General features: G+C 48.7%; 1 long non-coding RNA gene across 1 annotated transcript in view; it reads right to left on the reverse strand.

Annotated features, from left to right (window-relative positions):
• Positions 1-20,417, reverse strand: part of LOC140422753 (uncharacterized) — a 55,531-nt gene that overhangs the window by 5,238 nt on the left and 29,876 nt on the right. Inside the window, exon 2 of the long non-coding RNA XR_011947581.1 lies at positions 14,807-14,951. This is a non-coding gene — a long non-coding RNA (uncharacterized lncRNA). The remainder of the gene's footprint in view (positions 1-14,806; positions 14,952-20,417) is intronic.

The following is a 20,417-nucleotide window of genomic DNA, read 5'->3' on the forward strand; positions in this document are numbered from 1 at the left end:
AACACCCAGCTAAATGCGCTCGACACGGGTCTCAGGACAGGATTAACCGACCACCCTGCCGCATGTTTCTTGGTAGCGGAGGCAGCCCAGCACTACCGACCCCGCCATTGTCAACGTGATTTCTCGGTGACAGCACCCCTCGGCGCTGACATGGGACCGCCAGCGTGAACAGCTAGGAAATCCATCCCTCTTTTTCATTTCCATTAAATCATGCCCTTTACTTGGTGCATTTCACAAAATATGATCTGTAAAGATGCATGCATGGTGCGTGGGGCAGAGCATTGACTCAGTAAAGAATGCTCTTTTGAAATTGGGGCAGTCTAGCCAAGATGCTGACACTAAGTGCAAGAAGTGGCAAGTCCCCAATTCTCCAGAATTGCGATTCTTCATATTGTGCCTGACTTGAGGGGCTTGTCCTGTGATGAGATGCTAAGGAAATTGGGTTAATATTCTGTGGAGTTTACAATAATGAGAGGTGATCTCAATGAAACTTACAGATCTCTGCAGGGGAGAATTTATCTTGTCACTTAGCAGCCCAAGTCTAAATGTTGAGTCTATCTTGCTGTATATTGACAATTCTGTCATTTAGATGTCAAGCTGTATACATTATTTCTGTAAGTTAGTTCATAATATTACAATCTTTCTTCCTTAATTTGGCATGCTAGAGCTTGTGGACACTAGAATTATAGTTGAATAATGTAACAATTATTACTTCAACCATTGCCCTTGTATATCTTCCTTCCACAAACCTTCTACTAAAAAAAAATGTATTTATTTATTCTCACGAGAGCAATGTTAATAAGGTTACATTTATTGCTCAACCCTTGCCAGCTCAAAAAATGGATCGCGTTCTTGAGCCTTTGCAGCCTTTGTGGTAATGGTAACCCCAAAATGATATTGTCAGAGAATGTCAGGAATTTCATACAATGAAAGAATGGCAATGTATGTCCATGCTATGCTAGTTCAGTGACATGAGGAAGAACTTGGAGGTGATGATGATGTTCCATGGTATTGCTCTTCTTGCCTTTCTCAGAGGTAATAGGTCTGGAGACTCCAGTATCAGATCCAAGGTCCATTTTTAATTCTTAAACTTAGGATATGATATGAGCAATTGGTTTGACTTCAACCAGAGGAGGTTGCAACGATCAAGAGCGATCTTATCCTTAAGTGGCATCCAGACAAAAGAAACTCCAGAAGGAGTGGACTTGCGATGCTAAGGCATACAAGACTGTGGACCAAGTCTGGAAAATGGGATTCGAATACTTAGCTGGTTGCTTTTGACCGGCACAGACCCAATGGGCCGAAGGGTCTTTTCTGTGCTGAAGGCCTCTATGACACGAAGGGTCACCGGATACAGTTAAAAAATCTAGTCCATAACTCCTCAGAGTAGCAATTGCCAGCGGATTGCCGCTCTATAAATCGCTTGAAATACAAAGCCCTTATCTCGCCCGACGTTCCTGACTCAGGCCGAGTGAGACTGAAACAGCGAAGCAGCTCAGGGGTTCCAGGAATGAAGTGTAATAAGAGCAGAGAGAAGGAGGACCCCACCTCCCCCCTTTTAATCCAGGGGGAGGGGTGGGGGTGTCGGGGGGGTGTCGAGTTGATCGGGGGGATTTCAGGTCGGCGGGGGATTTTGGTTCGATGGGGGGGGTGGGGTTTGAGTGGGTGGGGGTGGGTGCAGGTCAAGCGGGGCTCGCTCTGGGCCTTTTAAATAATTGCTCTGAAGTTAATGCTTTTGAAAATTCTAACTCTTTCAGATATGAGTGTAAAACTGGTAGAACTATCTGAAGGCATACTTTGTCGGATGATTCTTAGCCCAGCCCAATTGTCCAGGGGACGTTAACCCTTCTGGTTAGTCATTACATGGAAACTCCCAGTTAGCTCCACAAAACGACTATCCATTCTGGAACCTTTGGTTTGTGTGTCTTAACTGCATGTCATGAAATGAGCTAATGTACAGACAAATTGGCACATAATCCACTGAAAAAATGTGACTGAAAGTGTAAAATGAAAAGATCTGTAGATATCCACTAATCATAGAGATCATTGCTCAATCTTTTAGTCACATTGTCATTGCTACTAAAACTTAGTCTTACAAAAGTTAGAATTATTGTTATTATAAAAAAGGTAGTCAGAAACATTTAGAGGCAATTACCACTTATAAAATATATTGCACATTTATTTAGTTCCACTGTGTCACAATCATTGGGATGGATTGCCGACGTTATGAAATAGAAGGTAAATTCAGTGATCTTGAAGTACACTTGAATGGGACACAGATCAGAGAATCCGCACTATGTTTTTTTAGCTCGAGATCAAGCAATCTCCACTGGTAGTGTGTCAGTCTGAACCTTTTCTCCAATGCTCTATTTTCTGACAAGCTGGCTTTTAAAGCAGACCAAGGCAGGCCAGCAGCACGGTTCAATTCCCGTACCAGCCTCCCCGAACAGGCGCCGGAATGTGGCGACTAGGGGCTTTTCACAGTAACTTCATTGAAGCCGACTCATGACAATAAGCGATTCTCATTTCATTTCATTTAATTTGTCAAAAGAATATACATCACAAGGTAAGATACAAGGGGTGCGATTTCACCGCAAAAAGTCTATATGCGATTTTGGGCATATTTAGCAGGGTGTTTCTCGGTGGCTGCAGTGCCAAGGAGCACCCCACTCTTTAATGGCACTTAGCTGGGGGGGTTTTGGTATTGAGGAGTTTGTCTGCTGAGGCCACACAGAGTCATTTCCTGCTGGATCCTCGCACACCGGGGTGCATTTTGTCTGGCTGCCCTGATCATTCTCCCCCTTTAAGCTCCCCCCCACCCCGTTTTCAACCCCCCAACCTCAGGGAGGCCCCCAGGAACACCACTTCAACATCCCCGCTCCGCCTGGTAAGGATCCCCCAGGCCCGATCCCTGGCAGTTCCAACCTGGCACCCGGGCACCCTGGCACTGCCACCGTGGTTCCCCTGCCAGCCTGGCAGTGCCATCCAGACACACTGGCAGTGCAAAGGTGTCCAGGTGCCAGAGGGAGTGCCATGATGCCACCCTGCTCTGTCCTCGACCACCCGGGGTCTCTAATCGTCTGAAAGGCCACCCCAGGTGCCATTACGACTGGTTCACGTTTATGGAACCATGACTAAATGGTGCCCTGGTGAGGTCTTGCAGGCACTGCTGTTAGGTCCCTGGCACTGGGGGAATCCGGCAAACGCATATTTAAATGAGGTGGGCTGGGTTGAGGCACTGTTGGCTAATCAGATGGTCAGAAAACTCTCATGGGCCGGTCTTCCTTCCAAGGGTAAAAAGAAGTCCCACCAACAACCAGTCAATGCTCAAGTGAGCGTCAAATGGTAGTGGGAGTTTGACAGTCAACAGCTGCGTGTTACGCGCTCGCCATCCTTAAAATTCTACCCATAGAATATAAGAGCATGGAGGTTATGCTGAAACTATATAAAACATTAGTTGGCCACAACTTGAGTTCTGTGTGCAGTTCTTGCCACCTAATTGCAGAAAGGATGTATTGCATTGGAGAGAGTCCAGAGAAGATTTACGAGGGTGTTGCCACAACTGGGAAATTGCAGCTATGAGGAAAGACTGGATAAGCAGGGGTTGTTCACCTTCAAACAGAGCAGGCTGAGGGGAGATTTGATTGAGATGTACAAAGTTGTGGGGGGCCTGGATAGAGTAGAACAAAGAACAAAGAAAATGCAGCAGAGGAACAGATCCTTCGGCCCTCCAAGCCTGCGCCGATCACGTGTCCTATCTAGACCAACCGCCTGATTCCTTCTGTACCCCGCCTGTTCATGTGCCTATCCAGATAAGTCTTAAAGGTCGCTGACGTATTTGCCTCAACTACCTCACTTGGCAGTGCATTCCAGGTCACCACCACCCTCTGTGTAAAAAAACTTCCCCCGCACATCTCCACTGAACCTATCCCCGTTCACCTTGAAATTGTGCCCACTTGTAATTTTTAATTCCACCCTGGGAAAAGATCTCCAACTGTTCACCCTGTATAACCCCTAATAATTTTATAAGCTTCTATCAGGTCGCACCTCAGCCTCCGTCTCTCTAGTGGGAACAATCCCAGTTTCATCAATCTCTCCTCATAGCGAATAGCCCCCCCACGCCAGGCACCATCCTGGTAAACCTCTCCTCAGCCTCCACGTCCTTCTGGTAGTGTGGTGACCAGAATTGGACACAGTATTCCAAATATAGATGGGAAGGGTCTGTTTACCTCAGCAGAGAGATCAGTGACCAGGGGGCATGAATTTAAAGTGATTGATAGAAGCGTTAGAGAAGAGATGGGAGCATATTTTTCACCCAGTGGGTGGTAGGGGTCTGGAACTCACTGCTTGAAAGGGCAGTCGAGACAGAGGCCCTCAACTCACTTCAAAGGTGTCTGGATATGTACCTCAAATACCGTAAGCTGCAAGGCCATGGAGTGAATGCAGGAAAGTGCGATTAGCTTGGGAACCTCATTTTGTAGCCAGCCGCAGTTGGGATGTCCAAGTGGCCTACACCTGTGCCAGAAAATCTCTATGATTCTGTGATGCTAATTGTACTTACAAGCTTAAAATAATTTTGCAATAGTGCTCTCCCGATTAACCTTATTATGGAATTAATTATGGAAGAACAGTAATTGGTCATTTGCTAACCCTAAATATTTTTCTCTGTTGCCGGTTGTATCGAATTATCATAGTTATCTACTAACACACAAGAAAAACATTCCATTGGGAGGGACAGAAGCATGTTTGCGGTGTTGTATGTGATGGCCGCTGGGATAGACAAGATAATTCTTCTCAAATCCCCTGGTCTGCTGGACTGTATTGAGTTCAGGACCATAAAATTGCCTTTTCCTGCAAATGCCAACAGATCTATGAAATTACTTCACTGGATGATGGATATTGTCTCTGTAGAACTGAAGGCGCTGTTTTGAAGAGTTTCTCTCTTCCTTTGGTGTTTTCAGTCATCTCTGTCTGTATTTTTTGAAACGCAATATGCACTGAACAGCATTACTGTGGAAATGGATGGAACACTTAGAAGTTAATGTAGGACTCCTATACTATACAGGTATATGCCAACACGAAAGTCTTGAGATTCTCAGTACTGACACAGAAAATCACTTCTCTGTACGCAGTCTCCTTCCTTTTCCTTTATCCTGCAGCAATCCAATCCCCGTATGTATTTAAGATGATGAGTTAACCATTTTTCAGAAGGTGGATTAAACATAAAGGAGAACAATGGTCCTGAATGTCTATGGGTCTTTCTGCTGGCCACTTGCTATGAGTCCCCTGGGGAATGGGATGAAACCCAGATGGGCGACACGGTAGCACAGCGGTTAGCACTGTTGCCTCAGAGCGCCAGGGACCCGGGTTCAATTCCCGGCTTGGGTCACTGTGTGTGCAGAGGCTGCATGCTCTCCCTGTGTCTGCACGGATTCCTCCGGGCGCTCCGGTTTCCTCCCACAAGTCCTGACACGTGCTTGTTTGGTGAATTCGACTGCTGAATTCTCCCTCAGTGTACCTGAACAGGCGCTGTAGTGTGGTGACTAGGAGATTTTCATAGTAACTTAAATGCAGTGTTAATGTAAGCCAACTTGAGACACTAATAAAGATTATTATTATTATGTGCTGGAGTCATGGGGCACAATTCTCCGGCCTCGTTCAGCTCTTTCTCAAGTGTAATGAGGCTGGTGAATAGTGCGAGAGGCCAAAAACAAGATCCGCGTCAGGCGCCCAACAATGCAATGTTTGCAATGCAACAGGCTCACTCCCATAGGCAAAATCGGGATGACGCCATAGCGCGGCGAGAAACCAATTCTCACCTCTTAAGCCCCATTTCCATTCAAATAATGAGAGCCACCCCATATCCGATGGTCTCCTGTCATTCAGTGGCCTCCCCAGAAAGTGTTCATTCTGGTGCTGATTAGTACTCCTTTTTAAAAACGTGAACCTGGCTTCTGTGGGGAGCCGAGGAGGTGAGCAGTCATCTTTGCCACAGGCAAAGAGCCCGGGGACGCTGGAATTGCCACCATAGTGCTAGGCGGGGGGTGGGGGACCTCCGTGTGGGTGGGCCACCATAGCGGGGGTGAGGAGGAGCTGGGGAGGGCAACTGGGAGGCATTCACTCGCGTCACTCCCGTACCAGCCTCCATGAACAGGCGCCGGAATGTGGCGACTAGGGGCTTTTCACAGTAACTTCATTTGAAGCCTACTTGTGACAATAAGTGATTTTCATTTCATTTCATTTCACCACCATGCCAACTCCTGGATCTCAACCCCATTCCAGGGGCAACTCTTGTCCCTGCCCATCTGTCCCACCAATCACCCATAACCACCCACCAACTGCTGAGGCCTCTGGTCGTGCGGCTGGGGGCTAGCGCTAATAGGGAGTTGGCAATCGTGGTTAAGTGAGCACTTGACACATGCCCAGTGAATTCCCAAGGGTGGGCGAGCCATGTAGCATGTGGGAGTTATTGCCTAGCATCCCAATCACACCTTGATGCCTGGGCACTGTGCTTGAAAACTGCGGGTGGCAACACCTGACAAGTAGCAGCCAACATCCAAACACCCAAGGGATCGGACACAGCTCTGGGGACTTGTCCACGCCAGAGGCTGGATGAGCGCCACGGGGAGGGGCTTGACTGGATAGATGGGACACGGGTTTGGAGGTCGGCCCACATTGCAGAAGAAAGTGACAGAGACATCGGAATGGATGTGCAAAAAGATGTTTAATCTGCTGTACAACACCCCACTCCCGATGGTGCCAGTCCCCCAACTCCTCCAGCCCCCAACACCCCTCCCTCCCTCCCCCCTACCTACCCCCCCTCACCTCCACCTGTGCTCTCAGTGATCCTCAATAAGCCTGGCCCTCCGAGCTCTACAACTATGTCTTGGTGTTCCCCAGGATGCACAAAAGAGGTGGAAGCAGCCAGCTGCTTATCTCGTCCCATGGCCTTCGATGGGGGCTCTGAGGCTGGAGGGCCCCGGCTCATTTGTCAACAGCACATGCACAGCCATGCCGCCCTGTCCCATGTGCTGACCCCGAGATGTAGCCTCATCAGACGGACAGAACTCGGGGGGAGCTGGCGGCCACTCACCATTCCATGGGTCGGGTCCGGCCTGGCACTCAGCACCCCGACCTCCTAATCGGTACCGATAGGGCCCAGGGATTTATCTTGAAATGGAGGGGAATCTGGATCGAGCCCCGGTTGCCCCTGCATCGCCTCGCTCTGCCAGCTTTGGCGGTACTCCATGGTCTGCATCATTGTGTCAACACCCTCAGTGATACTCCACAGTGACTGGGCCATGATCTGCAGTGCCTCAGCCATGCCCATCCTCAGTGACGGCCATGATCTGCAGTGCCTCAGCCATGCCCAACTGCGACTGGGACGAGCTCCACAGCACCTCGGCCATCCCCACTGTCGGGATATTCACCCTGGGGTAAGACGGACTGCAACTGGATGCAGTTGTACTTGAAAGTAGACTCCAACTGTGATGTTGGTTCAATACGCTTTATTGAACTTGTTAAGCAGTGCGCACAGTTCGCCGTGGGTTTGACACTCTACTAATCTAAGTGTGCTTACTATAGCTAACTAGACCAGACTAGCTCTGAGCCACGTGTAGAAGGTGCTAACTGATATATACACCCTGACTGTCACTACAGTTGTCACCAGTGGAAAGAGGCAGAGTGCTGATGCCTCGTGTGTTTTATAGTGGGAGGCCACCCTCTAGTGTTCTGCCTGGTGATTGGTTGTGTTCTGTCCTGTGTGTTGATTGGCTATACTGGGTGTCTGTCACTGCCTGTCTGTATCACATTATGTGCATGAGTGCATATCATGGCGTCCCCCCTTTTAAAAAAAAATTGTTGGTTACTTGGAGCATATGCGACTGTATTTACATGTATAACTATTACATTAAATGGCGAGTGGATGAATATATACATTAGAGGTATCTAGCGTGCAGATACAGAACAAAATTTACAAGATAAATGTCTATAAGTCCAATCTTTGGGGCTTGCTTCGGATCCTTGTCGACCGGCCTGAGAGGTGGAGGTGGGGACGACGGCGCCTTGACAGACGGGATTGCTGCCAGATTGGTGGCCTCGTGGTGTGAGGTGTCCGGAGGAGGCATAATAATATCTGGAAAAGTAAGATTTGCTGGTGGGCAGGCAAGTTTGCGCAGTGCCCTTCTGTTGCGCCTGACAATGGAGCCATCAGCCATACGAACTACAAACGACCAGAAAGCAGCATGTCGAACAACAACAGCTGGAGCTGACCAGCCTCCATCAGGTAGCTTGATCCGAACAGCATCTTCTGGAGATAGCACAGGCAAATCGGTAGCATGAGCATCGTACGTCAGCTTTTGCCGGTTCCTGAGTTGCTGCATCTTTTGCAGCACTGGGAGGTGATCCAGGTCTGGTAAGTGTATGGCCGGAACAGTCTTTCGCAGGTCTCTATTCATGAGGAGTTGAGCCGGAGACATACCGGTGGACAGAGGGGTTGCCCTGTACGCCATCAGCGCAAGGCTGAAGTCAGAAGCAGAGTCTGCAGCCTTGCAGAGCAGTTGCTTCACTATATGGACCCCTTTCTCAACCTTCCCGTTGGACTGCGGGTAGTGTGGGCTTGAGGTGATGTGGTTGAATTGGTACAACTTGGCAAAATTGGACCACTCTTGGCTGTGGAAGCAGGGACCATTGTCACTCATGACAGTGAGTGGAATACCATGCCTGGCAAATGTCTCCTTGCAGGCTTTGATGGCTGTCCTTGATGTGAGGTCTGACAGCTTCACAACTTCCGGGTAATTTGAAAAGTAATCTATGATGAACACATAGTCACGCCCATGAGCGTGAAAAAGTGTGATTCCCACCTTGGACCATGGAGAGGTCACTATCCCGTGTTGCTGGAGTGTTTCTTTGGGCTGAGCAGGCTGGAAACGCTGGCAGGTCGCACAATTGAGGACCATGTTGGATATGCCCTGGCTGATTCCAGGCCAATAGACAACCTGCCGGGCCCTGCGCCTACACTTTTCGACACCTAGGTGTCCCTCATGGATTTGTTTGAGCACTAAGCTCTGCATACTGTGAGGAATAACGATACGATCTAGCTTGAGGAGGATCCCCTCGACGACTGTCAGGCCGTCCTTTACATTAAAGAACTGAGGGCATTGCCCTTTTTGCCAGCCACTTGCAAGGTGGTGCATTTCACGCAGCAGAAGAGGGTCTTTGGCAGTCTCTTCACGAATGCTGATCACTCTTTCAGCTGAGGCCGGGAGGTTGCTGGCACACACCTGCACCTGTGCCTCAATCTGGCAGATGAAATCAACCTGTTCACAGGGCGAGGTGATGGAGCGGGACAGGGCATCCGCAATTGTCATCTCCTTGCTTGGTGTGTATACTAACTCAAAATTGTACCTTCGGAGTCGAAGGAGAATGCGCTGAAGCTGGGGCGTCATGTCATTCAAGTCTTTATGAATGATATGGACCAAGGGTCTGTGGTCAGTCTCCACTGTGAAGGTTGGTAGACCAGAGACGTAGTCATGGAACTTTACAATGCCGGTTAGGAGGCCCAGGCACTCTTTTTCTATTTGGGCGTACCTCTGTTCAATGGGAGTTATGGCCCTTGACACATAAGCAACTGGGGCCCAGGACGAGGAGACATCCCTCTGGAGGAGCACCCCACCAATGCCGTCCTGGCTTGCGTCCATGGATATTTTTGTTTCCCTGTCTGGATCAAAAAACGCTAGTACTGGAGCATTAATTGTCACAGGGTTGGTCTGTGAAGTGGGTATGCTAGTTTCCTGTTAGCAGATGCCTGGTGCGGGACATCTTTTAATGTGGGTATGCTGTTGCACATCAGCAAACACACAGTCCTTGACAGAGGGTAGGGGTAGGTCCAGTTCCAGTGTCATGGGAACTTCGACGACAGGGATCTTCCTTCTTTGCAGCCTTCATCCTGATCTGCCGTTGAGGTCTCAGTTTGGATTGTGCTATGGCTGGTTCTTCCCCTCCGACCATCATGTGTGATCCTGCAAGGAGCTTAAGATTTCCGTCAGCACTGCTCTTGCAGTCAATGGAACATTTGAGCCTCTCCACCACAGCAGGATGGCAATCTAAGGAAATGTTGAGTTGCGTGCAGAGTAAAAGGCTGACGGAGCAGGGTGAAAAGTATAATGCCAAGTGACTGGAAGCTCTGGGGTCACGCTGTGAATTGAAGGGAGGTGCGCTGTAAAGCAATCGCCCAATCTGTTTGGCCTCTGCAATGTTTAGAAATTGTGATCAACGAATGTAGAACACTAAACTGGAAGAAGTAAAAGTGTCACTTTTTCACCTGGAGAAAGTCGTAAACAGCATGGATGGTAGCAAGGGTGGAGGTAAAAGGGCAGGTGTTGCACTTGCAGAAGGTGGTGTTGGCTAGGGACAGGGTATTGGGAGTAATTCAAGACGGGGCAGAGTAATGTTTTGGTATGTACCTTTTATGATGACCAGTATTCTATATTCCAGATATGCATTTAGAGTTGACAGAGTAAATAGATTGTATGCCCTGGCTTGTGCTGCAATAACATACTCATTCCCAAATGGAACTCCCTATTTCATGAGATTCACTTTGGGTGGTTTAGAGAGCAATTCTTTTTCACTGTCAGTTGGCTTAAAGTGGTTACTGCCAACTTGGATACTTAACTCTGAAGGTTTTTACAGCATAGAACGAAGTCTTTTGACCCACCATTAGCATTGGAAAGGGTGCAAAGGAGATTTACCAGGATGCTGCCTGGTTTGCAGGATAGGTCTTATGAGGAAAGGTTGAGGGAGCTAGGGCTTTTCTCTTTGGAGCGGAGGAGGATGAGAGGCGACTTAATAGAGGTTTATAAGATGATGAGGGGGGATAGATAGAGCGGACGTTCAGAGACTATTTCCTCGGGTGGACGTAGCTGTTACAAGGGGGCATAACTATAAGGTTCAGGGTGGGAGATATAGGAGGGATGTCCGAGGTAGGTTCTTTATTCAGAGAGTGGTTAGGGTGTGGAATGGACTGCCTGCTGTGATAGTGGAGTCGGACACTTTCGGAACTTTCAAGCAGTTATTGGGTAGGCACATGGAACACACCAGAATGACAGGGATTGGGATAGCTTGATCTTGGTTTCGGACAATGCTCGGCACAACATCGAGGGCCGAAGGGCCTGTTCTGTGCCGTACTGTTCTATGTTCTATGTTCCATGTTCAGTGGTGAGCTTTGCTTTGAGCTCGAGCCACTCTGCTTGATGTGTGGATAGCCACTGGAATGCAGTGGACTTCTTCACCAGATGCCTGAGAGCCATGGTGTGTGAGGCCATGTTGGGGATAAATTTTCCCAAGAAGTTCATCATTCCGAGGAAACATAGTACCACCTTTTTGTCTCCCGGGGTCTTCATGGCGTTAATGGCCTTGACCTTGTCCGAATCTGGTCGCACACCCTGCTGGGATATCTGGTCACCCAAGAACTTGATGGATGACATGCCAAAGGAGCACTTGGCCTTGTTCAGCTTGAGGCCGTTTGCATGGACACATCGAAAGACTTGTTTGAGACGAGATATGTGTTCATTGGGGGTCGTGGACCATATGATTACATCATCTATGTAGACACGCACACCCCCTATGCCCTCCATCATCTGCTCCATTATCCTGTGGAAGATTTCAGAGGCTGAGACAATGTCGAATGGCAGACGGTTATAACAGTACCTGCCCAATGGTGTGTTGAGCGTGCAGAGCTTCCTGCTGGACTCATCCAGTTGTATCTGCCAGAAACCACGCAGTGCATCTAGCTTTGTGAAGAATTTGGCATGTGCCATCTCACTGGTCAGTTCCTCACGCTTCGCGATCGGGTAGTGTTCCAGCATTATTTTCCGGTTAAGATCTTTGGGATCTATGCATATCCGCAACTCTCCTGAGGGCTTCTTCACACAGACCATCGAGCTGACCCAGTCAGTCGGTTCCGTCACTTTGGATATGATGCCCTGGTCTTGGAGCTCCTGTAGCTGTGCCTTTAAGCGTTCCTTCAGAGGAGCCGGCACCCGGCGTGGTGCATGGATTACAGGCGTGGTATCAGGTTTCAGTAGGATCTTGTAGCAGTATGGCAGAGTGCCCATTCCATCACACACATCCGGGTATTGAGCAAGGATGTCATCAATGTCAGCCTGAAGATCCACATTGGAAGAAGACATGGCATGGACTCGCTGTACGAGGTTGAGTAGTTTGCTTGCATGGGCACCAAGCAGGGATGCCTTATCAGGCTTGACGATTTCGAACCGCAGTGTGGCATTGGTGGTCTTGTTGGAGACGAATAGATGACAAGATCCAAGTGCAGTTATGGCATTGCCATTATAATCGAGGAGCTGGCAGGCTGGCGGAAGAATTTTGGATTGCTTTTTAATGCGGTCAAAATCAACTTGAGAAATGAGATTGGCAGAAGCACCAGTGTCTAGCTTTACTGTCTGCTGCATTGATTTACGTGTATGACAGCACGCCATTCATCCACGGAATCCACATTGAGGATAGATAGGTGTCTTGCTGAATGTGAGGAGGCATACTCACATGTAGTGATGATGCCCACACGATAGGGGGACTCCAGGCAGTCGTCCTCTGGATCCATAGTGCTACCAGGATCAGAACCCAGTCAACCTTGCTGTACACATCGAACGCGCTTGCGTTGGAATTGGGATTGCTGGCCCTTGACTGGTGGTGCAGACCTGCACAAGGCTGCATAATGTCCAGGCTTCCCGCAATTTAAACATCGCCTGCCTTTTGCAGGGCATTGCTGCTTTAAGTGGGCGGTGCCGCAGTTTGGGGACATCATGACGTTGACGTCGTTACGCTCCGTGCGTGGTCGCACATGCGCAGTGCGGTCAGCCGATGTTCGCACCTGCGCAGTTTGGTTTTGGCCGCTTTGTTCTCCCGTTCGTGTTGCGCATGTGTGGGGCCCCGGGAAAAGCACGCAAAATGGCCGCTTTCATCGATACTAAGGCGCTGCATCCGAGCGATGGCCTGTACACTCTCTTCCTCGTGGGAGGCAAGTTTTTTGTATTCTGCCGATTTGAAACAGGAGTACCGATTTCTCGCATGCTCATGCACTTTACACGTCTCGATTGCGACTGGCAGGGTCATGTGCTTAATTTTGAGAAGTTGCTCCCGCAAGGAATCGGAGTGCACCCCAAACACGATCTGATCCATGATGATGGTATCAGCGGTGTCACCATAATTGCAGGACTGCGCTAATATACGGAGATGAGTTAGAAAGGATAGGAAAGGTTCATCCTTACCCTGAAGGCGTTGCTGGAAGATATAGCGCTCAAAGCTCTCATTTGTTTCAACTACACAGTGACTGTCGAACTTCTCTAAAACGGTCTTGAATTTGGTCTTGTCCTCGCCGTCGGTAAAACTAAGCGAGTTGAAAATCTGGATGGCTTGGTCCCCCGCAGTTGATAGGAGCATCGCGATTTTTCTGGCATCTTTGAGGCCTGAGGCCTCAATGTAGAGAAGGAACCTTTGCTTGAAAACCTGCCAGTTGGTGCCGAGATAGCCGGAGATCTGTAGCTGTGGAAGGGCCTGGATCTTCTCCATGCCGCTGGAAGGCACTTGCTGGTCGTCACGGAATCACTCGAGGTAAACCACTATTATTGCGATAAAGTAGATAAAGTAGACTACTGGTACCATGTCGTGTTATTCACCCTGGGGTAACACGGACTGCAACTGGATGCAGTTGTACTTGAAAGCAGACTCCAAACTGTGATGTTGGTTCAATACGCTTTATTGAACTTGTTAAGCAATGCACACAGCTCGCTGTGGGTTTGACACTCTACTAATCGAAGCGTGCTTGTTATAACTAACTAGACCAGACTAACTCTGAGCCACGTGTAGAAGGTGCTAACTGATATATACACCCTGACTATCACTACAGTTGTCACCAGTGGAAAGAGGCAGAGTGCTAATGCCTCGTGCGTTTTATAATGGGAACCCCCCTCTAGTGTTCTGCCAGGTGATTGGTTGTGTTCTGTCCTGTGTGTTGATTGGCTGTACTGGGTGTCTGTCAGTGCCTGTCTGTATCTCATTATGTGCATGAGTGCATATCATGACGCCCATCTGAGAGCGAGACATGTCCCGCAGAACCTCATCAAGGTTGGCCTGGTGCTGGGTGACATCCCCCAGTGAGTCGGACATTCTGCCGAGACTCTCAACCATGGCCGTCATCGATTGTGCAATGCCATGAACACCTTCACTCATGGTGCCAACGTCATGCAGCAGGCTCTCCACTGCGATCGCCAGCCTAGCTGTGTTGGCCTCGATGCCACTCATTGCCGATGCCATCTCCTGTGCCCGTAGCCTCTGGGACTCCTCCAAGTGGCTATGCATCTGCTGGAGTGACACTGACATCACCCTCTTAACATCCCAGTCATTTCCTATCATCTCCGTCAACTCCGGTTAACCCACTTCCACAGAGTCAACAACAGGCTGGGACCCAGCTGGGTCCAGGGATCCGGCAGATCTCTGACTTCTGTCTCGCATGGGGCGCCTGCATCATCAGCAGTGTAATGTTCACCAAATTGTGCCCCAGAAGCCTGACTTTTATAATTTCCTACCGAGGCGTGTGTATCTGCGCTGGTAGAGGGTGGGGATGACAGCTGTGCCACGACTATTATGGTGGCAGCCTCAGAGCTCACCCCGGAGGTGTTCTCCTCGGATTCAAGAGAGGCGGCCACCAGGGATAGGCTGATTCCAGCTGCAGGAGAATGGACATGTGGTCAGTGGGAGGGATGGGTCAGTCAGTAAGGCAATCACTACTCACATTTGACAGGTCCCCCGGGTGGATCCTCACCTCTACAACGTCCACCAGCCTCCACATGGGTGACCGACCCGTTCTCCAGGACCCGCTTTATGTCCGGCACTTCTCCACCAATCTGGGCCCTCTTCCTCTTGCGGGAGAGCTTTTCCTGAGGAGACGCGGAGAGGGCATCGTTAGCCACATGTGGTTCAATGGTGGGAGAGGGGGTGTGAAGGCAGGGTTGGAGGGAGGGCGAGGGAGGGCTGGGGGGTCACTTGGAGAGTTTGGAGGTGGATGCTCTCTTGCAGGGGATGGGTGGCGTTGGTGTGTACTCACTCGTGCTGCCCAGTGTAGGTCATTGACCTTCTTCCTGCACTGCTGCCCAGTCCCCAAATGTTGGGGCTGGTCTCTTCAGCGCTATTGTTGCGAGCTGGCTGGGGTTGGCAGAGCAAGTGCAGCTTAAGTGCTGCTTGACCTTGTTAGCGGGGAACTGGCGAGCGTGGTCCCGTGAATCAGCTGGCGTGGCGTTGTTTGCGGTGAGAAACCCGTGAAGCCTCGCAAAGTGAATCAATTAATGTTGAATTGCATTGGCGGTTTCGCTGAGCCGATCGCCGGGAAGCTCATGGCAATTCCCGCTCACTATCACACTTGGAAATGTTTTCAGAGAATCACGCCCTTAGCCTTTGTTTCAGGTTTTTGAAGTGGGTGGGTGGTGGGGGGGACCTGTTGCTTGGTGTAAACCTCCCGCCTGTCACAAGCACGGCCGCTTAAGTCAGAAGCTGTGGAAGGGGAGTTCTCAAACCAGGAATTTCCTCTGCTCTGCAGCTTTACGGCAAGCCAACAGGATTTATAGGACCCACTCGGAGTACAGAAATACTCAGAATAGCAGGGTTAGCACCAAAATGCTGAGTGACAACATCTGTAAACTTCCAGTGGATGCTTCCTGTTCTCGTACTAATTTCCTCAGGAAAATGGTGTCCACTGTGGTCAGCACCCAGAACTCTACGTGTGCACCATGGACGCCATTTTGGAGGCAATGTGGCAGTGAGAGCACTGAGAACTCAACACTCAGGAGTGTCATGTCATGGTCATTACGTCCAGCACTTAGAACAAGGGGATATGAATCTAAGATTAAATGTAAGGGATTTAGGACAAAGAGCAGGGGTAAACCTTTTTTACAGCTAGATCTGAGGCTGTGTTAGGCACTGCCAGAGTTGATGTTTGAAACAGAGAATGGACATTTGACAAAAGGTAGGTGATTGGAGAAAAGAGGAATAAAGGCTTTTAAAATCATTCATCAATATCCATGTACAGTAAAGCAATTGCTAAATTAATTTCTAAAATATCTCCTATCTAGGTACCAGGATCTCATTGCAAACAATAGAATCTAATTGATTAAAAATGAGGACGTTGCTTTGTGTATTGAGATATATTTATTGATGACAAGTAAAAATTCCAAAGCAAATCTAAAATATTAGTCATCTGTGCCCCATTGGAATTTCGCAGAGAGCCTGCTTGATTGACATGCTGCCCTCATGTTGCAAGGTTTAATCATTGAAGGAAACTCTCTTGATATGGCTTATTTCAAAGGAATATTCTGAGCAACATAATATGCTTTTCTCCCTTGCTCAGGGATCCTGAAAAACTGACATCCTTTTGAAAATAATAGGACTCCGCGCATGGCCGTACTTAAAAAAAACAACAAAAATAAATATCCAATAATCTTTACAAATAGTATTGACAAACCTCAGCCATAAACTAAATGCAATCGCTCACCTTGTTCAAATTTTTCTAAAATAAACAATTCATAATAATTCATTGTCGAAGCCTGAGCCACACATGGAAGAAAATGTTGTTTATTAAGTAGCTCAGGAAGTGAGAAGTCAAGCCCCAAGTTGTTTCTGCACATAATCCTCACATATTTCCAACTTTGTTCTTCGCAGCACTCAACACTGGGAACTGAAGGCTAAGAAGACTGTATTTGATCAACCGGGATATTTCATGCTCGGAGCTTGTAGCATTAACATAGAATTTCTGACATCCACATAATTGAACATGTTGTCGTTGGTTCATGTCCAAAAGAAGATTAAAAAGTAGTAGATGCGAAGTTGCTTCTCCAATATTCATTACAATCTGACATCCCTCAATATAATTGTGAAGAGAAATGAATGATTGACAGATTGAAAAACATGGCAAATGTAGAACCAAAATTTAGCCACATCGTATCGATTGGCAATTGGCACGTAATTTTTTAAAGATTCATTTATGGCATGTGAGCATCACTGACAAGACTAGCATTTATTGCACATCTCAAATTGCCCTTGAGAAAGTGGGACTGAGAGACTTCCTTGAACCACTGCAGTCCATAAGGTGTAGGTGCAGCCACAGTGGTGAGAGGGAGGTAATTCTCTGATTTTTCTGGGGCAACAGTAAACTAATAGGGCGTCATTTTACGACCCCCCAGCGGGTCGGAGAATGGCCGTTGGCCGCCGTCAATCCCGCCCCCGCTGGTTGCCGAAGTCTCCGGTACCGGATATTCGGCGGGGGCGGGAATCGGGCCGCGCTGGTTGGTGGGCCCCCCCGCTGGATTCTCCGGCCCGGATGGGCCAAAGTCCTGCCGATAAATTGCCCGTCCCGCCGGCGTAAATTAAAGTACCTATTTACCGGCGGGACAAGGCGGCGTGGGCGGGCTCCGGGGTCCTGGGGGGGGCGCGGGGCGATCTGACTCCGAGGGGTGCCTCCACGGTGGCCTGGCCCGCGATCCACCATGGCGGAGGCGGAAGAGACTCTCCCCACTGCGCATGTGCGGAAAACTGTCAGCGGCCGCTGACGCTCCCGCGCATGCGCCGCCCCGACATGTCATTTCTGCGCCAGCTGGCGGGGCAACAAAGGCCGTTTCCACCAGCTGGCGGGGCGGAAATCCCTCTGGCGTCGGCCTAGCCCCTCAATGTTGGGGCTCGGCCCCCAAAGATGCGGAGCATTCCGCACCTTTGGGGCCGCGCGATGCCCGTCTGATTGGCGCCGTTTTGGGCGCCAGTCGGCGGACATCGCGCCGTTTGGGGAGAATTTCGCCCATAATCTTTCCCTGTTTCTAATTCAGGAAACTTGCAGGTAGTGATGTTCTCTTGTGTTTGCTCCCCTTGTCCTTCTAGGTGGGGGATGCTTGTTGCCTGGCGCTAGTGTTGCACAAATTATAAACAAATGATTATCTGCCAAGCCTGAATGCTCTCCAGGTTTTATTCCATTTGGACGTGACTGCTTCAATGTCTAAAGAGTTGTGAATTGTAATGAACACTGTGCAATCAGTGCGATGGGTCGTGCTGATTGACTTGACTAAAAGATCAGCAAATAACTAGTTAAGGAGTTTGTATTTTTGAGTGCAAAGTCATTCAAACACTTACAAATTAATGACAATAGCAAACTCCATCGAGGTGTAGGGAAAAGGCATCAAGGAGTTATTAAATTTGCTCAAGGCAAAATAATTTCACACATTTGATGAACACCTCACTGTCAGCAGGAGCTGCTAATAACTTGGCAAATTGCTCTCGGCAGTGAATCTGAACGCAAGTTACAAGCTGTCAGACATTTTTGCTGGTTGCAAAACTTTCATTTTGTCTCAAATAGTCTCAGCTTCTGGACAAAATTTTTGCAACGTGGGATTTACTTAGTTCAACTTAATAGGTCAAAACGTACTGCTGGTCTGGAATAGCAACTTGCATATAAGTGGAGCTACCAAGAACACTTCAGTGAAGAATTACTCCTGTTCCCTATTGGCTTATGTCACAAAAAAATTTGTCTTACAAATCTGGGATGCTCTTGACCTAATCTCAATGAATAAACATTGCACCGATATGTCTGATCAATGACAGCTAAAAGCAAAAACCGCTTTGATGATATGCTCCTGGTTGGTGATATTTAATTTACTATGTCATAACATGATGTATCTGGCTCATTTCCTTTTCAAGTCATGAGCCAATATCTTGGCTCTTTGAGTAGCCATATTGTGCCAGGGATATTTTGAATGACACAATCAAAAAGGAAGAGGACTATGACACTTTGAGGCATAGGAGTCCAATGATATCAGCATGGAAGTGAGCCATGTTGTAATTTGGGGATAAGCAATGCCAAGATATTGTAGAGGAGATCAATGTCATATAACTTAAAGACATTGGGCGACATCCTCCATTTGGGAGAAAATATTGCCCTCCAGAGGGGAATTGAAACTGATTCACGCTCCCGCTGGGATTCACTATCCTCGCATGGCAAGGATTCCGAGGGATTCCCAAGCCACCATTTTGAGCAGGCAGTCCGATAATGAGGTCCCGTGGCTGGCCACTGCCCACGCGCACAACATCAACCAATACAAAGAGAGTTAAGCGAATTCCAATCATCCCCTTCACGCTTAAATGATTTTGAAGTGCTCAGCTGGAAATTGCCCGCACTTAACTCTCTTTGAAGTGATTGATGTTTGTAAACATTGTGGCTAGAGCACTTTTGAGTTATTCAACCATGAAGGAGCATGAATGAAGCAAGGCTGACAGCTATGTGTGTGTGGAACCTGTCAATCACAGCCAAGTAAAGGAAATGAATGAATGACTTGCAGCTCAAGGATCTGAGTGCATTTCTCTTTCCAGAAATGGGCATGTGGTGCTTTCTATGTCTAAGCCAACAGTTCATAGCCCAGGTGAGTGTTATAACAGCAATGTTTTTTCACTGCCTCTATCTGGACTGCTCTGTAGCTTCCACACAGGTATCTCTTTTCTTGGTGCTTGGGGGTGGGGGAGTGGGGGGTGGAGAGCTTCCTGATATATTTCTCCTTTTTGGCCAGCTTCCTGACAGGGGCCTTTTTTCTGGATGACTTCCTGACATATTTCACACTCTTGAGGAATATCTGGGGTTCTCTTTATTTAGGTGGTCTCTGGGAAGGGTCTCTTTATTTAGAGGGTCTCTGGAATGGCAGAGGGGGAGTCTTATGTGGTGAGCCAGTCTTGTATCATGTGGGGGAGGGTGGTTCTCGGATGGATTTTGGGGGCAACTCCCTTAAGTTGTCACCCCATTGGCCTACCGCAAGGTCCGCAAGGTCCACCAAGTCAGGCCTACGCTGGGAAATTCCTGGAGTAAACCCGGCCCACATGATTCCTGGACCAGAGTCCCGGACAATCACCAGAGCCCAGAGAATATGGTGCCCGGCCCACTAAGTGAATGCAGATAGGTCATTAGTACCCATTTGTATCCTCCTGCTGGTGCGCAGATATGAACCTCAAACCCACCACTGGAGAGCCAGAGCCGGAGGGGTGGCAAGGTAGCACAGTAGTTGGCACTGTTGCTTCACAGCGCCAGGGTCCCAGGTTCGATTCCCGCCTTGGGTCACTGTCTGTGCCGAGTCTGCTTGTTCTCCCTGTGTCTGTGTGGGTTTCCTCCGGGTGCTCCGGTTTCCTCCTATAAGTCCCAAAGACGTGCAGGTTGGGTGAATTAGACATTCTGAATTCTCCCTCTGTGTACCCGAATAAGCGCTGGAATGTGGCGACGAGGGGCTTTTCATAGTAACTTAATTGCAGTGTTAACGTAAGCCAACTTGTGACAAGAAAGATTATTAGAGAGTATCAGAAAGAGATTGTTCCCTGTTTTCTTCACA

This window comes from Scyliorhinus torazame, chromosome 5, assembly GCF_047496885.1.
Source record: "Scyliorhinus torazame isolate Kashiwa2021f chromosome 5, sScyTor2.1, whole genome shotgun sequence".
NCBI lineage: Eukaryota > Metazoa > Chordata > Chondrichthyes > Carcharhiniformes > Scyliorhinidae > Scyliorhinus > Scyliorhinus torazame.